Raw genomic sequence first — 20,211 nt, forward strand, 5'->3', positions numbered from 1 at the left:
CTGAATCCAATCATGAATGGCCTGAACCTTAACCGGATCCATTTCTATAGATGAGGGAGAAAAAATGAAGCCCAAAAAAGAAACCTTCTGCACTCCAAAGAGGCACTTAGACCCCTTCACAAATAAAGCATTATCACGGAGGATCTGAAATACCATCCTGACCTGTTTCACATGAGACTCCCAATCATCGGAAAAAATCAAAATATCATCCAAATATACAATCATGAATTTATGAAGATAACTCCGAAAGATATCATGCATGAAGGACTGGAACACAGATGGGGTATTAGAGAGTCCGAATGGCATCACAAGGTATTCAAAATGGCCTTCGGGCGTATTAAATGCAGTTTTCCATTCGTCACCCTGCTTAATACGAACAAGATTATATGCCCCTCGAAGGTCAATCTTAGTAAACCAACTAGCCCCCTTAATCCTAGCAAACAAATCAGTAAGCAAAGGCAAAGGGTATTGAAATTTGACCGTGATCTTATTCAAGAGGCGATAATCAATACAGGGTCTCAAGGAGCCATCCTTCTTGGCAACAAAAAAAAAACCTGCTCCCAATGGTGAAGAAGACGGCCGAATATGCCCCTTCTCCAAAGACTCCTTAATATAGCTCCGTATGGCGGCATGTTCTGGCACAGACAGGCTGAAAAGTCGGCCCTTAGGGAATTTACAACCTGGAATCAAGTCAATAGCACAATCGCAGTCCCTGTGTGGTGGAAGGAAACTGGACTTGGGCTCATCGAATACATCCTGGAAATCTGACAAAAACTCAGGAATTTCAGAAGAGGGGGAAGAGGAAATTGACATCAAAGGAACGTGACCATGAACCCCCTGACAACCCCAACTAGTCACAGACATAGATTTCCAATCTAACACCGAATTATGTACCTGTAACCATGGAAAACCCAGCACAATAGCATCATGCAAATTATGCAACACCAGAAAACGACAATCTTCCTGATGGGCTGGCGCCATGCACATGGTCAGCTGTGTCCAAAACTGAGGTTTATTTTTAGCCAACGGTATAGCATCAATGCCCCTTAAAGGAATAGGGTTCTGCAAAGGCTGCAAGGGAAAACCACAACGCCTGGCAAACTCAAAGTCCATTAAGTTCAAGGCGGCGCCTGAATCCACAAACGCCATGACAGAAAATGACGATAATGAGCAGATCAAGGTCACAGATAACAGAAATTTAGGTTGTACAGTACTGATGGTAACAGAACTAGCGATTCTCTTAGTACGCTTAGGGCAATCAGAAATAACATGAGCAGAATCGCTGCAGTAAAAACACAACCTATTCTGACGCCTGAATCTTTGTCGTTCAGCTCTAGATAAAATCCTATCACACTGCATAGGCTCAGGGCTCCGCTCGGAGGACAACGCCACAGTGTGCACAACTCTGCGCTCGCGCAAGCGCCGATCAATCTGAATGGCCAGAGACATAGAATCACTCAGACCAGCAGGCGTGGGGAACCCCACCATAACATCTTTAACGGATTCAGAAAGACCCTTTCTGAAAATTGCAGCCAAGGCATCCTCATTCCATTTAGTCAACACAGACCATTTTCTGAATTTCTGGCAATACGATTCTGCCGCTTCTTGACCCTGACACAGGGCCAACAAGGTCTTCTCTGCATGATCCACTGAATTAGGTTCATCATACAATAACCCTAGCGCCTGAAAAAAGGTGTCTACATTAAGCAAAGCAGGATTCCCAGATTCCAGGGAAAATGCCCAATCCTGAGGATCACCATGCAGCAGGGAAATAACAATTTTAACATGCTGAATGGGATCACCAGAAGAACGGGGTTTCAGAGCAAAATACAGTTTACAGTTATTTTTAAAGCTCAAAAATTTGGACCTGTCCCCAAAAAACAAATCAGGAGTTGGAATTCTAGGCTCTAAAACCGGAGTCTGAACGATATAATCGGAAATACCCTGTACTCTAGCAGCAAGTTGGTTCACACGAGAAACCAATTCCTGAACCTCCATGCCAGCGCCTAACTCCTGAGCCACCCAGAGGAAAAGAGGGAAGGAAAGACACAACAGACTACAGAAAAAAAATGGCTCAGCACTTTCCTTCCCTTCTTCTGAGATGCATTTAACTCATTGCTGGCCAGTTGTACTGTTATGATCTGGTGGCCTAGGAGCAGCATGTGACATACTCTGGAGAAGGTGGTACCTGTACTGACCGCAGACCCTGAACTTAGCACCGCAACTAGAAGTAGCCGTAGGATGTACCTAACACTCCCTAGATACCTCGACACAGCCTAAGGACTAACTTCCCCTAAAGATAGAAACGGGAAAACTATCTTGCCTCAGAGAAAATCCCCAAAGGAAAGACAGCCCCCCACAAATACTGACTGTGAGAGGAGAGGGAAATGACATACGCAGACTGAAATCAGGATTTAGCAAAGGAGGCCTTTCTAGCTAAAAAGAAAGAATAGGACAGAGTACTATGCGGTCAGTATTAAAACACTAGAAAATATCCACCACAGAAAATACAAATCTCCACATCAGACTAAAGACATGGAGGGTATATCTGCATCTCCAGAGATACAGCCTTGCTGCAAAAAAATCCTTACACAGACAAAGCTGGACAAGACAAAACATGAAAATGCACAGAACTATAAGGCCCACAGCATGTGGACAGCAAAAACAAAGCCAGAACTTATCTTTGTTGAAAAGAACAGCAAAACAGGAGAGACCAGTCAGGGATGTGAATCCTCCAAAAACAATGGACAACTGGCACTGACTAAAGGAGCAAGCAAGACTTAAATAGCCCTGTCCAAATTGCAATAAGTGGACACACATGATAAATGCTGCGATCCAAAGACAGCAGCACTACCACTCATAACCACCGGAGGGAGCCCAAGAGCAGAATTCACAACAGGTAACCAGCAATACACAGTTCTTAAGCAGATCACAGTTTAAGCACAATTCTGACACAGTTCTAAGGCACACATGACCCGAATTCTCAGGCTTAAGTAGATCCTGTTCGTGACGCCAAGATTTTTGCAGCGCCCCCCCAGGGAAGGGCAGTGGGGTACCCGGTACCGGGTCCTTCAGTTCCCTCAGCTGGGATGTCATGGTGGCCCGACCCGGTCCGTGGCCCTGCTAAGGGGCGCCCAATTAAAAGGTGATATAAGTTTGTCAAGTGTTCGTGACGCCACCTGTGGTATTCGGTCAGGGTGACCGACGCTGCTTAGGGGTCCGCTGGGGTGATGGAATGGCAGCTAGATGGTATACCTTCCCACAGGTGAAGTATATCCCCAGGGCTTCCCGGAAGTGTAGATGGTGATGGTTGATGGTGTAAGGCGCGGTGAATAACGAGGACACAATGGGTGCAGTCTCTTTACCTTTACTGAAGGCTTCAGCATCCACAGTCCAAGGTGCCGGATCACAGGGTAGGCAGCGGTCTGATGGCAATTCCAGAGCCCCCTTATCTAGGTGGAAATTAGTAGCCTTCCCCTTGCGCACAGTAACGTAGTATGTCCCTACGTGCATTAGCTCCCATAGGGTCCTCACTCTTGTTACTCTTCTCTCTGTCCCCCAGATGGATAGGACAAACCCGTATGACGGTGGTGGCCTGAGGCTATTTTATAGGGACCCTAATGTCGCCCCTCCTCTGCGTTGCCACCTTGTCTGCCTAGGTTCTTAGGTCGGGCAGCCAACTTGGAGATGACTGTCCTGCCGGTCTCTGAAGTAAAGCGTAGAGTCTATTACTCCCTCGGTGTTCCGGCTACCGGATCTGCGCTCAGTGGGAGGCAGCCTGCTTCTAGCTGGTCTCCCACTGGTGTTATACTCCTGTTGCTACGACTTTGGTGCTCACTCACTATGGCACACTTCCTTTCTTTTCCTGTCTTAGGAGTCTGCCGCATGGGTTACAGGCGCAGCTCCGTGTCCTTCTTTCCTTCCTGGGCCGAGCCCAGTCTGCTCCGCTCCTCTCCTTCTGACTATCTCCTTCCCCCTCCAGCCAGCTTCTTGCCTTGCGCAGGCGTGTACTATGGAGGACAGAGAATGAACTTCAATCCAATATTGCAGCCAGCATGCAGCCAGCGGGTAAGGAAAGGGTGAATCAAAAACTACAAAACCCCGCCTCCATGGCTGAAGATTGTTCCCTCCATATTCAGGTGACAGTGTCCCTTTAAATATGAGTGTCTGAGCAAAGGGTCTGAATACTTATGAACGTGTGCTATTTCAGTTTTTATTTATTAATGAATTACAAAAAATATCTACATTTATGATTTTTAAATGTGAAGATGTGGTGTACAGTGTACATTATTCAGATATTTTTTTTTCTTTTATAATGTAACAAATGGCTTCACTGAAAAAGTGTAAAATTTAAAGGGGTCCAAAAAATTGGCAAATCCACTGTCGAAAGATAGATAGACACAAAGATAGATAGAAGGAATAAGAGATAGAAGGAATCAGATAGATACAATGAGATAGAGAAATAGATGGAAGTAATCAAAGAGATAGCCAGAAGGAATGAGAGAGAAGGAATGAAAGATACAAGGAATGAGAGGTAGAAGGAAAGAGGTCGAATTAATGAGAGATAGAATGAATGAGAGAGAAGGGATGAGATAGAAGGAATGAGAGAGAAGGAATGAGAGATAGAAGGAATTAGCGGTAGAAGGAATGAGAGATACAATTAATGATAGAGAAGGAATGTGAGATAGAAGGAATGAGAGAGGAATGAGAGAGGAGTGGTAGAAGGAAAGAGATAGAATGAATGAGATGGAAAGAGGTAGGAATTAGAGATAGAAGAATGAGAGAGAAAGAATAATAGAAGGAATGAGAGAGAGAAGGAATGAGAGAGAGAAGGAATGAGAGAGAAGGAATGATAGAAGGAATGAAATAGAAGGAATGAGTGAGGAATGAGAGAGAGAAGGAATGAGAGAGAATGAATGATAAAAGTAATGAGAGGTAGAAGGAATGAGATGAAAGGAAGGAGAGATAGAAGGAATGAGAGAGAAGGAATGAGAGATACAGGGAATGAGAGGTAGAAGGAATGAGATGGAAGGAATGAGAGATAGAAAGAATGAGAGGTAGAAGGAATGAGAGGTAGAAGGAAAGAGATCGAAGGAATGAGAGATAGAAGGAATGAGAGAGAAGGAATGAGAGAGAAGGAATTAGAGATAGAAGGAATGATAGAAGGAATGAGATACAATGAATGAGAGAGAAGGAATGAGAAATAGAAGGAATGAGAGAGAAGGAATGAGAGGTAGAAGGAAAGAGATAGAAGGAATGAGAGAGAGAAGGAAAGAGATAGGAATGAGAGATGGAAGGAATGAGAGAGAAGGAATGATAGAAGGAATGAAATAGAAGGAATGATAGAAGGAATGAAATAGAAGGAATGAGAGAGAGAAGGAATGAGAGAGAGAAGGAATGAGAGAGAAGGAATGATAAAAGTAATGAGAGGTAGAAGGAATGAAATGGAAGGAAGGAGAGATAGAAAGAATGAGAGAGAAGGAATGAGAGAGAAGGAATGAGAGATACAGGGAATGAGAGGTAGAAGGAATGAGATGGAAGGAATAAGAGATAGAAAGAATGAGAGGTAGAAGGAATGAGAGGTAGAAGGAAAGAGATCGAAGGAATGAGAGATAGAAGGAATGAGAGAGAAGGAATGAGAGAAGGAATTAGAGATAGAAGGAATGATAGAAGGAATGAGATACAATGAATGAGAGAGAAGGAATGAGAGATAGAAGGAATGAGAGAGAAGGAATGATAGAAGGAATGAGTGATACAATGAATGAGAAGGAATGAGAGAGAGAAGGAATGAGAGAGAAGGAATGATAGAAGGAATGAAAGAAGGAATGAGATACAAGGAATGAGAGAGAAGGAATGAGAGGTAGAAAGAATGAGAGATAAAAGGAATGAGAGAGAAGGAATGATAGAAGGAATGAGAGATACAATGAATGAGAGAGAAGGAATGCGAGATAGAAGGAATGAGAGAGAGATAAGGAATGATAGAAGGAATCAGAGGTAGAAGGAATGAGAGAGAAGGAATGAGAGAGAAGGAATGAGAGATACAGAGGTAGAAGGAATGTTAGGTAGAAGGAATGATAGGTTTATATCTGTTATGATAGATAGAAGGATATATGGAATAAAATAATGGAAGAATTGAAAACAAGTTTAATAAATGTATGGTTTAGTGCTACTATTCTTATTTTACTTTTGAATATTTTACTTGTCCCCTTTACTCTCTTCTGCTGTTCTCGTCTGCTCCTGTACTCAGACTTTCACAGATGATCCTTTTAATTTTATCTAAAGGAGATATTCACAGATAGCAATGATCGATAGAATGAATGAGAGACTTAGAAAATGAAAGACAAGTAAAATTTATTTTTTCAATGTATGTTTTTTTTTTTTTATAATTTAATTTGTAAAATTTTACTTTTAACTTGTATTCTCTTCTGCTCGTCTTCTTCTCTTATCTTCTGCTCTTGAGTCGTCCGCCAGGGCAGTGGAGTACTCGGTACCGGGTCCGTTACTTAAAGGGATGTGTCACTGCGGTGGCAACCCAGCCCGTGGCCATGGGCGCCCATGTTAAAGGGATAGTCTTTAAAGGGATTTGTAAAATAATAAATGTTCGTGACACCACCGGTGGTATTCGGCCAGGGATGACCAACGCTGCTTAAAGGGGTCCTCTGGGGTCATGTTATGGCAGCCAGATGGTATAACTTCCCACAGGTGAAGTAGGTCCCCAGGGCTCCCGGTGAAGATGGAAGATGGTGAGTGGTGCAGTAAAGAACGAAGGATGCAGATCACAGGTACAGGCAGGGTCCGGCCGGCTTGGAAGCGAGTTTAGAGTCCAGCTTTACCAGGTGAAGTTAAAAGCCTTCCTCTTAGCGCGGTGGTATTATAGTCCCTTACTTCCTATGGCTTCTTAGCAAGGTCCTCTCAGCTATTTCTGTCCTTTATTGAAGAGGGACACAAACCCGTATGACAGGTGACTCGAACCTTTTTACAGGGTCTCTATCATGACCTAGGCTCTATGTGTCACTGTGTCTCCTGGGTGTTAGGATGGACAGGTTACTTGTAGTCTCGCTATCCTACCGTTTTCTGCTGTGCCTCCTAGAGTATGACACAACCTCGGTCTTCCGGTTACTGGTATCTGCGCTCTATCAGGGAGGTAGCCCAGTCGCAGCTATTCTCCCTTGTTGTCACTCTCCTGTGCTTCGCTTTCCAGCACGTTAGTTACAGGCTGTTCTTCATTCTGTATCTCGCTATCTAGAAGCTACAGCACTTCAGGCTGTATGGCCCCTCACTCATCCTTCTGCTTCAGACTGCTCCAGTCTGCTGTCTGGTACCAACTGACCAACTCTTCCTAATTGCCTAGCAACTGCCTAGCAACTATCTCCTCCTCCCGACCGGAGAGCGCAGCTCCCCTGAAGTCGGGTGCAGAGCTCCCCCTTCTGGCCTTGAGTCAGAACGGTGTTGTATGTGCTTTGTGGTCACCTGATAAAAGGAATTCTTCATCGCTTCCAAGCGTGACATCACTCTCACCATGAGGAAAGCAATGCCACTGTGACAACCAGGACCCTGGGACATCACACTCTTGCCTTCTGCTCTTGTCTTCTGCTCTTATCTTCTGCTTACTCCAGTAGAGACGCATTCACTGACGTTCCTGGTACATTGATCTAAAGAAAAAAATAAATTGATAGAAGGAACCACATAGATACATAGAATGAATCAGATAGACAAATAAATAGAAGTCATCAGTGAATAATATATATATATAGATGGAATGAGTAGATAGATAGATAGATAGATAGATAGATAGATAGATAGATAGATAGATAGATAGATCGATAGATAGATAGGTAGAAGAAATCTGAGAGATAGAATGAGATACATAGATAGATGGAATTAGATAGATAGATAGATAGATAGATAGATAGATAGATAAAAGGAATCAGATAGATCGATGTAATTAGATGGATAGGTAAAATTAGATATATAGAATGAATCAGAGAGATAGAGGAAATCAGATAGATAGAATGAGCTAGATAGATAGATAGATCGATCGATCGATCGATCGATCGATCGATCGATAGATAGATAGATAGATAGATAGATAGATAGAAGGAATCAGATAGATAGAAAAATTTAAAAATTTAAAATAACCAATAAATTTCATTCAACTTCACAATTGTGTTGCACTTGCTGTTGATTCTTCACTAAAAATTTACATTTGGTATCTTTATGTTTGAAGCATGATATGTGGGAAAAGGTTGAAAAGTTCCAGGGGGCCGAATACTTTCGCAAGGCACTGTAGATGGAATGATATAGATAGATAGATAGATAGATAGATAGATAGATAGATAGATAGATAGATAGAATCAGATAGATGGAATGGCATAGATAGATAGATAGATAGATAGATAGATAGATAGATAGATAGATAGATAGATAGATAAATAGATAGAAGGAATCAGATAGATAGATAAATAGACAGATGGATAGATAGATGGATAGATAGAAGGAATTGGATAGATAGATGGAATGACATAGATAGATAGATAGATAGATAGATAGATAGATAGATAGATAGATACCGTATATACTCGAGTATAAGCCGACCCGAGTATAAGCCGACCCCCCTAATTTTGCCACAAAAAACTGGGAAAACTTATTGACTCGAGTATAAGCCTAGGGTGGAAATGCAGCATTTACCGGTGAATTTCAAAAATAAAAATAGATCATTATTTCCCCATAGCTGTGCCATATAGTGCTCTGCACCGTTCATATTTCCCCATAGGTGTGAACCATATAGTGCTCTGCACCGTTCATTGTGCCCCCTAGCTGTGCCATATACGGTGCTCTGCACCGTTCATTGTGCCCCATAGATGTGCCATATACGGTGCTCTGCACCGTTCACTGTGCCCCATAGCTGTGCCATATACGGTGCTCTGCACCGTTCACTGTGCCCCATAGCTGTGCTGTGCCATATACGGTGCTCTGCACCGTTCACTGTGCCCCATAGCTGTGCCATATACGGTGCTCTGCACCGTTCACTGTGCCCCATACATAGCTGTGCTGTGCCATATACGGTGCTCTGCACCGTTCACTGTGCCCCATACATAGCTGTGCTGTGCCATATACGGTGCTCTGCACCGTTCACTGTGCCCCATAGCTGTGCTGTGCCATATACGGTGCTCTGCACCGTTCACTGTGCCCCATACATAGCTGTGCTGTGCCATATACGGTGCTCTGCACCGTTCACTGTGCCCCATAGCTGTGCTGTGCCATATACGGTGCTCTGCACCGTTCACTGTGCCCCATAGCTGTGCTGTGCCATATACGGTGCTCTGCACCGTTCACTGTGCCCCATAGCTGTGCTGTGCCATATACGGTGCTCTGCACCGTTCACTGTGCCCCATAGCTGTGCTGTGCCATATACGGTGCTCTGCACCGTTCACTGTGCCCCATAGCTGTGCTGTGCCATATACGGTGCTCTGCACCGTTCACTGTGCCCCATAGCTGTGCTGTGCCATATACGGTGCTCTAACACCGTTCACTGTGCCCCATAGATGTTCCACATTAATCTCTGCCGCCGCCGCTGCCGCAATAAAGAAAAAAAAAACACATACTCACCTCCCTTGATTGCAGCTCCCGGCGTCTCGTTCCGGCGCCTCCATCTTCCCGGCGTCTCTGCTCTGACTGTTCAGGCAGAGGGCGCCGCGCACACTGTATGCGTCATCGCGCCCTCTGCCTGAACAATCAGAGCGCAGACGCCGGGAAGATGGAGGCGCCGGCCGGGAAGATGGATCGGCGCCCGGCGGCTGGAACGAGGACAGGTGAATATGCTATACTCACCTAGTCCTGGCGATCCTCGCGCTGTCCCCTCCTGTCTTCGAAGCCGCAGCTTCTTTCTCTATCAGCGGTCACCGGCACCGCTGATTAGAGAAATGAATAAGCGGCTCCGCCCCTATGGGAGGTGGAGCCGCTTATTCATTTCTGTAATGAGCGGTCCCACGTGACCGCTGAAGAGAGGAAGAAACTGCAGCGCTGAAGCCCGTGGGACGGCAGGGACAGCGCGAGGATCGCTGGGACTAGGTAAGTATACCTCAGCGCCCTCACCCCCTCACCCGCCGACCCCACCGCTACCGTGACTCGAGTATAAGCCGAGGGGGGCACTTTCAGCCCAAAAATTTGGGCTGAAAATCTCGGCTTATACTCGAGTATATACGGTAGATAGAAATAAAGGAATCATATAGATATATAGATAGACAGAAGGAATCAGATAGATGGAATGAGACAGACAAAAGGAATCAGAGAGAGGTGGAATGAGATAGATAGATAGAAGGAATCAGATAGATAGATGGAATGAGAAAGATAGAAAGAATGAATCAGAGATAGATAGATAAATAGATAGATAGAATGAATCAGATAGATAGAATGAATCAGATAGATAGAAGGAATCAGAAAGATAGATAGATAGATAGAAGGAATCAGAGAGATAGAAGGAATCAGATAGAAGGAATCAGAAAGATAGATAGATAGATAGATAGATAGAAGGAATCAGATAGATAAATGAATAGATAGATAGAAGCAATCAGATCGATAGAAGGAATCAAATAGATATATAGATAGACATATAAATAGATCAATAAATAGAAGGAATCAGATAAGATAGATTGAATGAGATAGATAGATAGATAGATAGATAGATAGATAGATAGAAAGAAGGAATCAGATAGATAGATGGAATGACATAGATAGATAGAAAGATAGAAAGATGGAATCAAAGAGATAGAAAGAATCAGATAGATGGAATAAAATAGATAAATGGATAGATAAATAGATAGAATGAATCAGATAGAAAGAATGAATCAGATAGATAGAAGGAATCAGAAAGATAGATAGATAGATAGATAGATAGAAGGAATCAGAGAGATAGTAGGAATCAAATAGATAGATAGATTGAAGGAATCAGAAAGATAGATAGAAGGAATCAGATATATAGAAGGAATCAGATAGATTGAAGGAATCATAGAGATAGAAGGAATCAAATAGATATGTAGATAGACAGATATATAGATAGAAGGAATCAGAGAGATATATGGAATGACATACATAGAAAGATAGATAGAAACAAGGAATCAGATAGATAGATGGAATCAGATAGATAGATGGAATCAGATAGATAAATAGATAGAAGCAATCAGATAGATAGAAGGAATCAAATAGATATATCGATAGACATATAAATAGATCGATAAATAGAAGATAGATAGATAGATAGATAGAATGACATAGATCGATAGAAAGATAGATAGAAAGATGGAATCAAAGAGATAGAAAGAATCAGATAGATGGAATAAGATAGATACATAGAAAGATAAATAGATAAAAGGCATCAGATAGATAGATGGAATGCGATAGATAGATAGATAGATAGATAGATAGATAGATAGATAGATAGAAGGAATCATATAGATAGATGGAATGACATAAATAGATAGAAAGATAGATAGAAAGATTGAATCAAAGAGATACAAAGAATCAGATAGATGGAATAAGATAGATAAATAGATAGATAAATAGATAGAAGGAATCAGATAGATCGATGGAATGAGATAGATAGATTGATAGATAGAAGGAATAAGATAGATACATAGAAAGATAAATAGATAGAAGGCATCAGATAGATAGATGGAATGCGATAGATAGATAGATAGATAGAAGGAATCATATAGATAGATGGAATGACATAAATAGATAGAAAGATAGATAGAAAGATGGAATCAAAGAGATAGAAAGAATCAGATAGATGGAATAAGATAGATAAATAGATAGATAAATAGATAGAAGGAATCAGATAGATCGATGGAATGAGATAGATAGATTGATAGATAGAAGGAATCATATAGATAGATGGAATGAGATAGATAGATAGATGATATATAGATAGAAGTAATCAGAAAGAAGGAATCAAATAGATATATATATATACTGTATATATAGACAGATAAAAGGAAGGAATCAGAGAGTTAGAAAGAATCAGATAGATAGATGGAATGACATAGATAGAGGCTTGAGAAAGGTTCCTGTTGAGACCGAAACGTTGCTTTCTAGGCTGAATAAATAGCTCCTCTTCACTACAAACGGTGTGCTGCCTCCATCTGGATTATTAGATAGATAAATAGATAGATAGATAGATAGATAGATAGATAGATAGATAGATAGATAGAAGGAATCAGAGAGTTAAAATGAATTAGATAGATAGATAGCTAGATAGACAGAATCGCATAGATAGAAAGATAGATAGATAAATAGATAGATAGATAGATAGATAGATAGATAGATAGATAGAAGGAATCAGATGGAATGACATAGATAGATAAATAGATAGAAGGAATCAGATAGATAAATGGAATCAGAAAGATGGAATCAGATAGATAGATAAATAGATAGATAGAAGGAATCAGATAGATAGAAGGAATGACATAGATAAATAGATATATAGATAGAAAGATAGCTAGATAGATAGAAAAACGGAATCAGAGAGATAGATTGAATCAGACAGATATATAGATAGACAGAAGGAATCAGATAGATGGAATGAGATAGATAGATAGATAGATAGATAGATAGATAGATAGAAGGAATCATATAGATAGATGAAATGATATAGATAGATAGATAGATAGATAGATAGATAGATAGATAGAAGGAATCAGATAGATAGATGGAATGAGATAGACAGAAGGCATCAGATAGATAGATGGACTAAGATAGATAAACTAAAGGAATCAGGTAGCTAGATGGAATCAGATAGATAGATGGAATGAGATAGACAAAAGGAGTTAGAGAGATAAATGGAATGAGATAGATAGATAGATAGATAGATAGATAGATAGATAGATAGATAGATAGATAGATAGAAAGACAGATAGATAGATAGATAGATAGACGCGACTGGACCAATTGCCTACAACAAGTTCACCAGTCAGCAACCCAAGATGTCCTATGCAGGACAGCCCATTACAAGGTATACAGCTACACAATGTCAACTCTAATCATTAGTAGCTGGAACATCCAGGGCCTGAACACCTCAGCCTTTGGATACAAGACAAATGACCCAGACTTTAACCAAAGACTGAAAGACATTGATATACAGATCCTCCTTGAAACATGGACTAAGGCCAATAATGAATCCTATGCCCCCATCGGATACAGGGAATTCTCTGTCTCCGCCCTGAAAAACAAAAACATCAAACAGGGCCGGAGCTCAGGAGGAATATTAGTATGGTACAAAGAAGAGCTCCATGAACATATCAGAGCAGTGAAGAGAGGAGACAGCCATATCTGGATAAGAATAAGCCGCTCCATCCTCACATCCGTGGCCGACATCTACCTCTGTGCAGTGTACGTAGCTCCTCCAGAGTCTCCATACTTCAACCCAGACAGCTTTGAGACCCTAAAGACTGAAGCTGCCCATTTCCAGACTCTTGGGAATGTTCTCATCTACGGAGACCTCAACGCAAGAACGGGAAGAGAAAGAGACTACCTGACCACTGATGGAAACATCTATATACTTGGAGCAGATACCGACTGTGACAACCCAGTGCACACCGACAGGAACAGCTATGATTGCACAGTTAATAAAAGTGGCAGAACGCTGTTGAACCTATGCCGAAGCCTTGGACTTCGTATCCTCAATGGCCGCACCAAGGGAGACTCACTGGGAAGACATACCCTAAACTCCCATGTGGGCAGCAGTGTGATAGACTATGCCATCACAGATATGGACCCTACAAATATTGGCGCCCTTATAGTCACCCCACAAACACATCTGTCAGACCATAACCAACTGCTCCTATACATCAAATCCACAAAGAAATCACCCTCACAAACCCCGCAAAAGACCGGCCTCTTTAGCCTGCCACCATCCTTCAAATGGTCCAAGATGTCGGCCCCAAAATACAAAGATGCCATCAACAGACCAGAGATCAAGGAGAAGCTCCAATGTTTCCATAATAACGTGTATGAACTCAACCCAGAAGGAGTACACCTAGCGGTAAGAGACCTTAACGACTTTCTATATGCCATGGCAGAAATGTCTGACCTGAAAAGAAGCATCAACAAGAGACCGAGTAAACAAAATCCCAACAACTGGTTTGACAAAGAATGCAAGACCATACGGAAGGCCCTAAGAATGGCCTCAAATAAAAAACACAGAGACCCCAATAACCCCACTCTGAGAGAAGCCTACCACACCGTACAACGAAATTACAAAGCCATCCTCAGAAAGAAAAAGCAAAACGACATCTCTACCAAACTCCTCCAACTCCAAGATGCCCTTGAAGACAACAAATTTTGGGAACTGTGGAATCACCTTGGATCCAACCAGAAAAGCAACAGCCTCCACATCTAGAGCGGCAACATCTGGCTCCAGTACTTCAAGGACCTCTACAATGACATCCCAAGTGAAGACCTGAACCTGGCACAAAAAGAGCTTGTGAAAAAACTGAAAGATATGGAGGAAAAGTTCAAAGATTTCCAAAATCCTCTGGATACACCAATCACACTGACAGAAATAACAGAAAGGATCACACAGATAAAAGGTAAAAAAGCCAGTGGTCCAGATGGGATCCTCCCAGAAATGCTGAAATACAGCCCTCCAGACATCCAGGCTGCGATAACAAAACTATTTAATATTGTACTGCAGGCCGGCTGCTTCCCCAAAAACTGGAACCAAGGCCTCATAACCCCTATACACAAAAATGGGGACAAGTACGACCCAGCAAACTACCAAGGGATATGTGTCAGCAGCAACCTGGGTAAACTCTTCAACTACATCCTGAACAAGAGGATCCTCACCTTCCTCACCGAGCACAACGTCCTCAGCAAGAGCCAAGCAGGGTTCATGCCAAACCACCGCACCACTGACCACATCTACACTCTGCACAGCCTCATCAAGAGCCACGTCCGCAATACAAAGAATGGGAAGATATACGCTTGTTTTGTGGACTTCAAGAAGGCCTTCGACTCGGTGTGGCACCCAGGACTATTCCTAAAATTGCTGGGGAGCGGAATAGGAGGCAAAACATATGATGTCATCCGAAGCTCCTACACAGAGAACAGTTGCAGTGTGAAGGTCAACGGAAGGAGGACAGCCTATTTCCAACAAAGTCGAGGAGTGAGACAGGGCTGCAGCCTCAGTCCAACGCTCTTTAACATCTACATCAATGAGCTGGCAGTGGCCCTAGAGTCCTCCTCAGCACCAGGACTCACCCTCCATGACACCCAGGTGAAGTTTCTGCTGTATGCAGATGACCTCGTGCTGATATCACCAACTGAGAAAGGCCTCCAAGATCATCTGAAAATCCTAGAGACCTTCAGCAGCACATGGGCACTGCCAATCAACGAGAAAAAAACTAATATCATGGTGTTCCAGAAAAGAAAGCAGAAACCCACTGGCAATCCTACCTTTATGATAGACAACCGTCCACTTACTGAAACCAACAGGTACACCTACCTGGGCCTAGAACTCAGCCAGTCAGGGAGCTTCAAGCAAGCCATAGAGTCACTAAAAGACAAGGCATCCAAAGCCTTCTATGCCATCAGAAGGCGTCTGTACCACCTCAAGGCACCAGTAACCGTATGGCTAAAAATTTTTGACTCCATCATTGCCCCAATTCTTCTATACGGTAGTGAGGTCTGGGGCCCAGTCTCATACCCAAACTGGTGAAAGTGGGACGCTGGGCCGACAGAAATATTCCACCTAGAGTTCTGCAAGCATCTTCTCCAAGTCCATCGGAGCACATCAAATAGCGCCTGCCGAGCAGAGCTGGGCAGATTCCCACTACACATCGCAATAAAGAAGAAGGCGCTGTCATTCAAGGCTCATCTACAAAGTAGCAGTCCCAGCTCCTACCATCACAAAGCCTTCCTACACCAGGAAGCCTCAGGAAGCCTCCCAAGAAAAAGTACCCAAAGCCAGTCTGACCAAGCCATCAACCTCCATGGCCTGACAAAAGGTGAAATCCAGAAAATGGTACACAAAGTCAAAGAGGAATATCTCAGCATCTGGAGGAACGACATAAACAAATCCCAGAAACTGACAATATACCGGAATCTACAGAGGGAGTACAAACTGGCCCCATATCTAGAGAAACTAGAAAACCCCAAAGATCGACAGATCCTGAGCCGGTACAGACTGAGCGCCCACAGCCTACTCATCGAATCCGGGCGGCACCGACAGAACTACAAGCCTCGAGAGAGCAGACTCTGCCAGCAGTGCCCCCAGGAGGCCGTGGAGGATGAGGCCCACTTCCTGCTGAGGTGCCCCAAATACTCCACAGTTAGGGACACTCACTTCAAGAGACTGTCTGATCTCCTCCCAGACTTCACCTCCAAGGAGGAGGAAGAGAAACTGCCGATAATACTGGGGGAAGAGGAAAGTGCAGTGGCCGTAGCAGCGGAATATGTCAGTGCCTGCCACAGACTAAGAGGAGCCTGATATGTCATGGACTCCTATACCCCAACACTGGACATATCCCTATCCCCCGACTAAAGAGCCCGATATGTCATGGACTCCTATACCCCACCCTGGAAACATCCCCTATCCTCTAAAAGGAATCTGATATTCCCTGGACCTCTATATGCCCCCCCTCCCCCACCCCTGTATTTTTACCATATGCTTTGGCAATGCTAACATGTACTTAGTCCTGCCAATAAAGCTCATTTGAATTTGAATTAGATAGATAGATAGATAGATAGATAGATAGATAGATAGATAGATAGAAAGAAGGAATCAGGGAGTTAGAAGGAATCAGATAGATATAATGACAGATAGATTGAAGGAATCAGATAGATAGATAGATAGATAGATAGATAGATAGATAGATAGATAGATAGATAGATAGATAGATAGACGGAATGAGATAGACAGAAGGAATCAGATAGATAGATGAAATAAGATAGAAAGAATCAGAAAGATAGATAGATAGATAGATAGATAGATAGATAGATAGATAGATAGATAGATAGAAGGAATCAGAGAGATAGAAGGAATGAGATAGATAGATGGAATGAGATAGACAGAAGGAATCAGAAAGATATATAGATAGAAGGAATCAGAGAGATAGAAGGAATGAGATAGATAGATAGATGGAATGAGATAGCTAGAAGGAATCAGATAGATAGATTGAAGGAATTAGATAGATAGATAGATAGATAGATAGATAGATAGATAGATAGATAGAAAGAAGGAATCAGATAGATAGATGGAATGAGATAGACAGAAGAAATCAGATAGATAGATAGAAGGAATCAGATTGATAGAAGGAATCAAATAGATACAGTATATAGATAGAAGGAATCAGAGAGATAGAAGGAATGAGATAGATAGATGGAATGAGATAGCTAGAAGGAATCAGATAGATAAATAGATAGATAGATAGATAGATAGAAGGAATCAGATAGATAGATGGAATGAGATAGATAGAAAGAAAGAATGAATCATAGAGATGAGGTTTAAGGTATCAGATAGAATGAGATAGATAGATGGAATCAGATAGATGGAAAGAGATAGATAGATGGCATGATAGAAGGAAAGTGAGATAAGTAGGATGATATTATTATTATTATTATTTATTGTTATAGCGCCATTTATTCCATGGCGCTTTACATGTAAGGTGGGGTATACATAATAAAAATCAAAAGTCATAACTGGTACAGGAGGAGAGAGGACCCTGTCCACGAAGGCTCACAATCTACAAGGGATGGATGAGGATACAGTAGGGGGGGGTAGAGCTGGTCATGCAGCGGTTTGGTCGATTGGTGGTTACTGCTGGTTGTAGGCTTGTCGGAAGAGGTGGGTCTTTAAGCTCTTTTTGAAGGTTTCGATGGTAGGTGAGAGTCTGAAATGTTGTGGTAGAGAGTTCCAGAGTAGGGGTGATGCGCGAGAGAAATCTTGAATGCGATTGTGGGAAGAGGAGATAAGAGGGGAAGAGAGAAGGAGATCTTGTGAGGATCGGAGGTTGCGTGCAGGAAAGTACCGGGAGACAAGGTCACAGATGTATGGAGGAGACAGGTTGTGGATGGCTTTGTTTGTCATTGTTAGGGTTTTGTACTGGAGTCTCTGGGCAATCGGGAGCCAGTGAAGGGATTGACAGAGGGGAGAAGCTGGGGAATAGCGTGGGGACAGGTGGATTAGTCGGGCAGCAGAGTTTAGAATAGATTGGAGGGGTGCGAGAGTGTTCGAGGGGAGGCCACAGAGCAGGAGGGTGCAGTAGTCAAGGCGAGCGATGATGAGGGTATGGACTAGGGTTTTTGCAGATTCTTGGTTGAGGAATGAACGGATTTGTGAAATATTTTTGAGTTGAAGTCGGCAGGAAGTGGAAAGGGCTTGGATATGTGGTTTGAAGGAGAGATCAGCGTCAAGGATTACCCCGAGGCAGGGAGCTTGTGGGACTGGGGAGAGTGGGCAGCCATTTACTGTAATGGATAGGTTCGTTGGGGGGTCACGTGAGATGGCAGAAAGATGATGAATTCTGTTTTGTCCATGTTAAGTTTCAGAAATCTAGCGGAGAAGAAGGATGAAATAGTGGACAGACATTGAGGGATTCTGGTTAGTAGGGAGGTGATATCTGGTCCAGAGATGATATATAGATAAAAGAGTAATACATGTCATGAAATGTCCCAATTTACCCTTTTGTTGTTTTCAATTAAAAATATTTCACACAAGGTTTCATTTACCTAAGCTTACGGCGTTATGTGCTGGGATTTCCAAATGTTTGCGGCGTCCAGGAACACAAACTTTACAAGGCAATACTTCCGGGGCATAGAACGTAATGAAAAATGCCGGCGCATGGGCAATAATGATTTTTATGCTTTGCCCACAGTTGAGCAAAGTATACTGCGCACGCGCGAGAGGATATTTCAATGCGCACACACAGCAAATGTACGTGAACGCAGTAAAGATGAAAAATAAATGCGTAGAGTAAGACAGGAGGTGGGGAGAGACGAATAAGCCCCGCCCATCGGACCGGACAGAGGAGATTTACATACAATGCAGGAGAGATTAAAAAGGTATTTATTCATCAAAGGTGGGGAGTCAGGGGGTATCAAAAGCACTGCTATAATGCAGAGCTGTCGCTAAATTGAAGGATATTTTTGCCTTCTACCCAAAAAAACTGGTGACAGGTTCCCTTTAAGCTGTTGTAAAAAGACCTTGTCTCTGAAGTGATTTGTGGAGCTCATGAATGTGGAGCCGGCATGGCAGCAGCTGAGGGGAATCTGACAGAGCCTGTGAGTGTGTCGTGGTGCATGCTGCACATGCAACACACGGGACTTTATCTTTTCATGTACAAGGTGCCGGGGTGCTCACTCATTGTTGCATAGTGAACTTACCCACGACTACCACCATGTGCCACCTTGTTACAACAGCACCATGGAATTAACTTGAGGCTTTATATGGAGATTTACACATTGGCAGATAACTCAGAAGTTCTAGGTAATGATGAACATATACTGAGATTCAAATTCAGTAGTTTACTTGAATTTGGCCAGGAAATTTGATTTGCATTGAACTTATTTGATGCAAATCAAATGTTCCTTATGCTCTGGGATCTTTCCAAACCACAGAGCATGATAAACATCTGAGCAAAGCCTTAGTATCCCTAAGGTAAATCTAAGTAAATCTGAAAGCCCCTGTAAATCAGTTTAAAGCACTACACTAGGCCATCTTGTCACTTTTAGCTGCCATCTCAGAGCGGAAGCCAGCGCTGTAAGATCCTATGATGCTCACTTGCGCCATGGACACAGTAGCCTTAGCAGCAGGAGCATGACATTGGCTAATTTAGTGGAGCCCGCAGCACAAATTTTGGGTGGTCTGTGCTGGGAGTTAACAGCAAAAACCTCTAAGAGGATGATTTAGAAAAATCATTATACTGCCAAGCCCTGCACTATGATCTTTCTTCCTTTGAAAGTGGCGATATTCTTTAATAGCCAATATTAAATTTATTAATTCTGTATGGGCGTGCCACTACTTTAAATTAATAATAACTTCTGCTAATATTCATAAGCATAACTGCATGCAGGAGATTTGTCAGAACAATGTATAGCAGCAATATGGTGGAAATTTATGAAGGAAGCCTTTTAATAATTGAATAAGGTGAACACATCTGAGAGGCACTTAGAGACTATGAAGGAGCACTGCAGTATAGGGTGTGTAATCTGCTGAAT

This window comes from Ranitomeya imitator, chromosome 7 (assembly GCF_032444005.1).
Source record: "Ranitomeya imitator isolate aRanImi1 chromosome 7, aRanImi1.pri, whole genome shotgun sequence".
Lineage (NCBI taxonomy): Eukaryota > Metazoa > Chordata > Amphibia > Anura > Dendrobatidae > Ranitomeya > Ranitomeya imitator.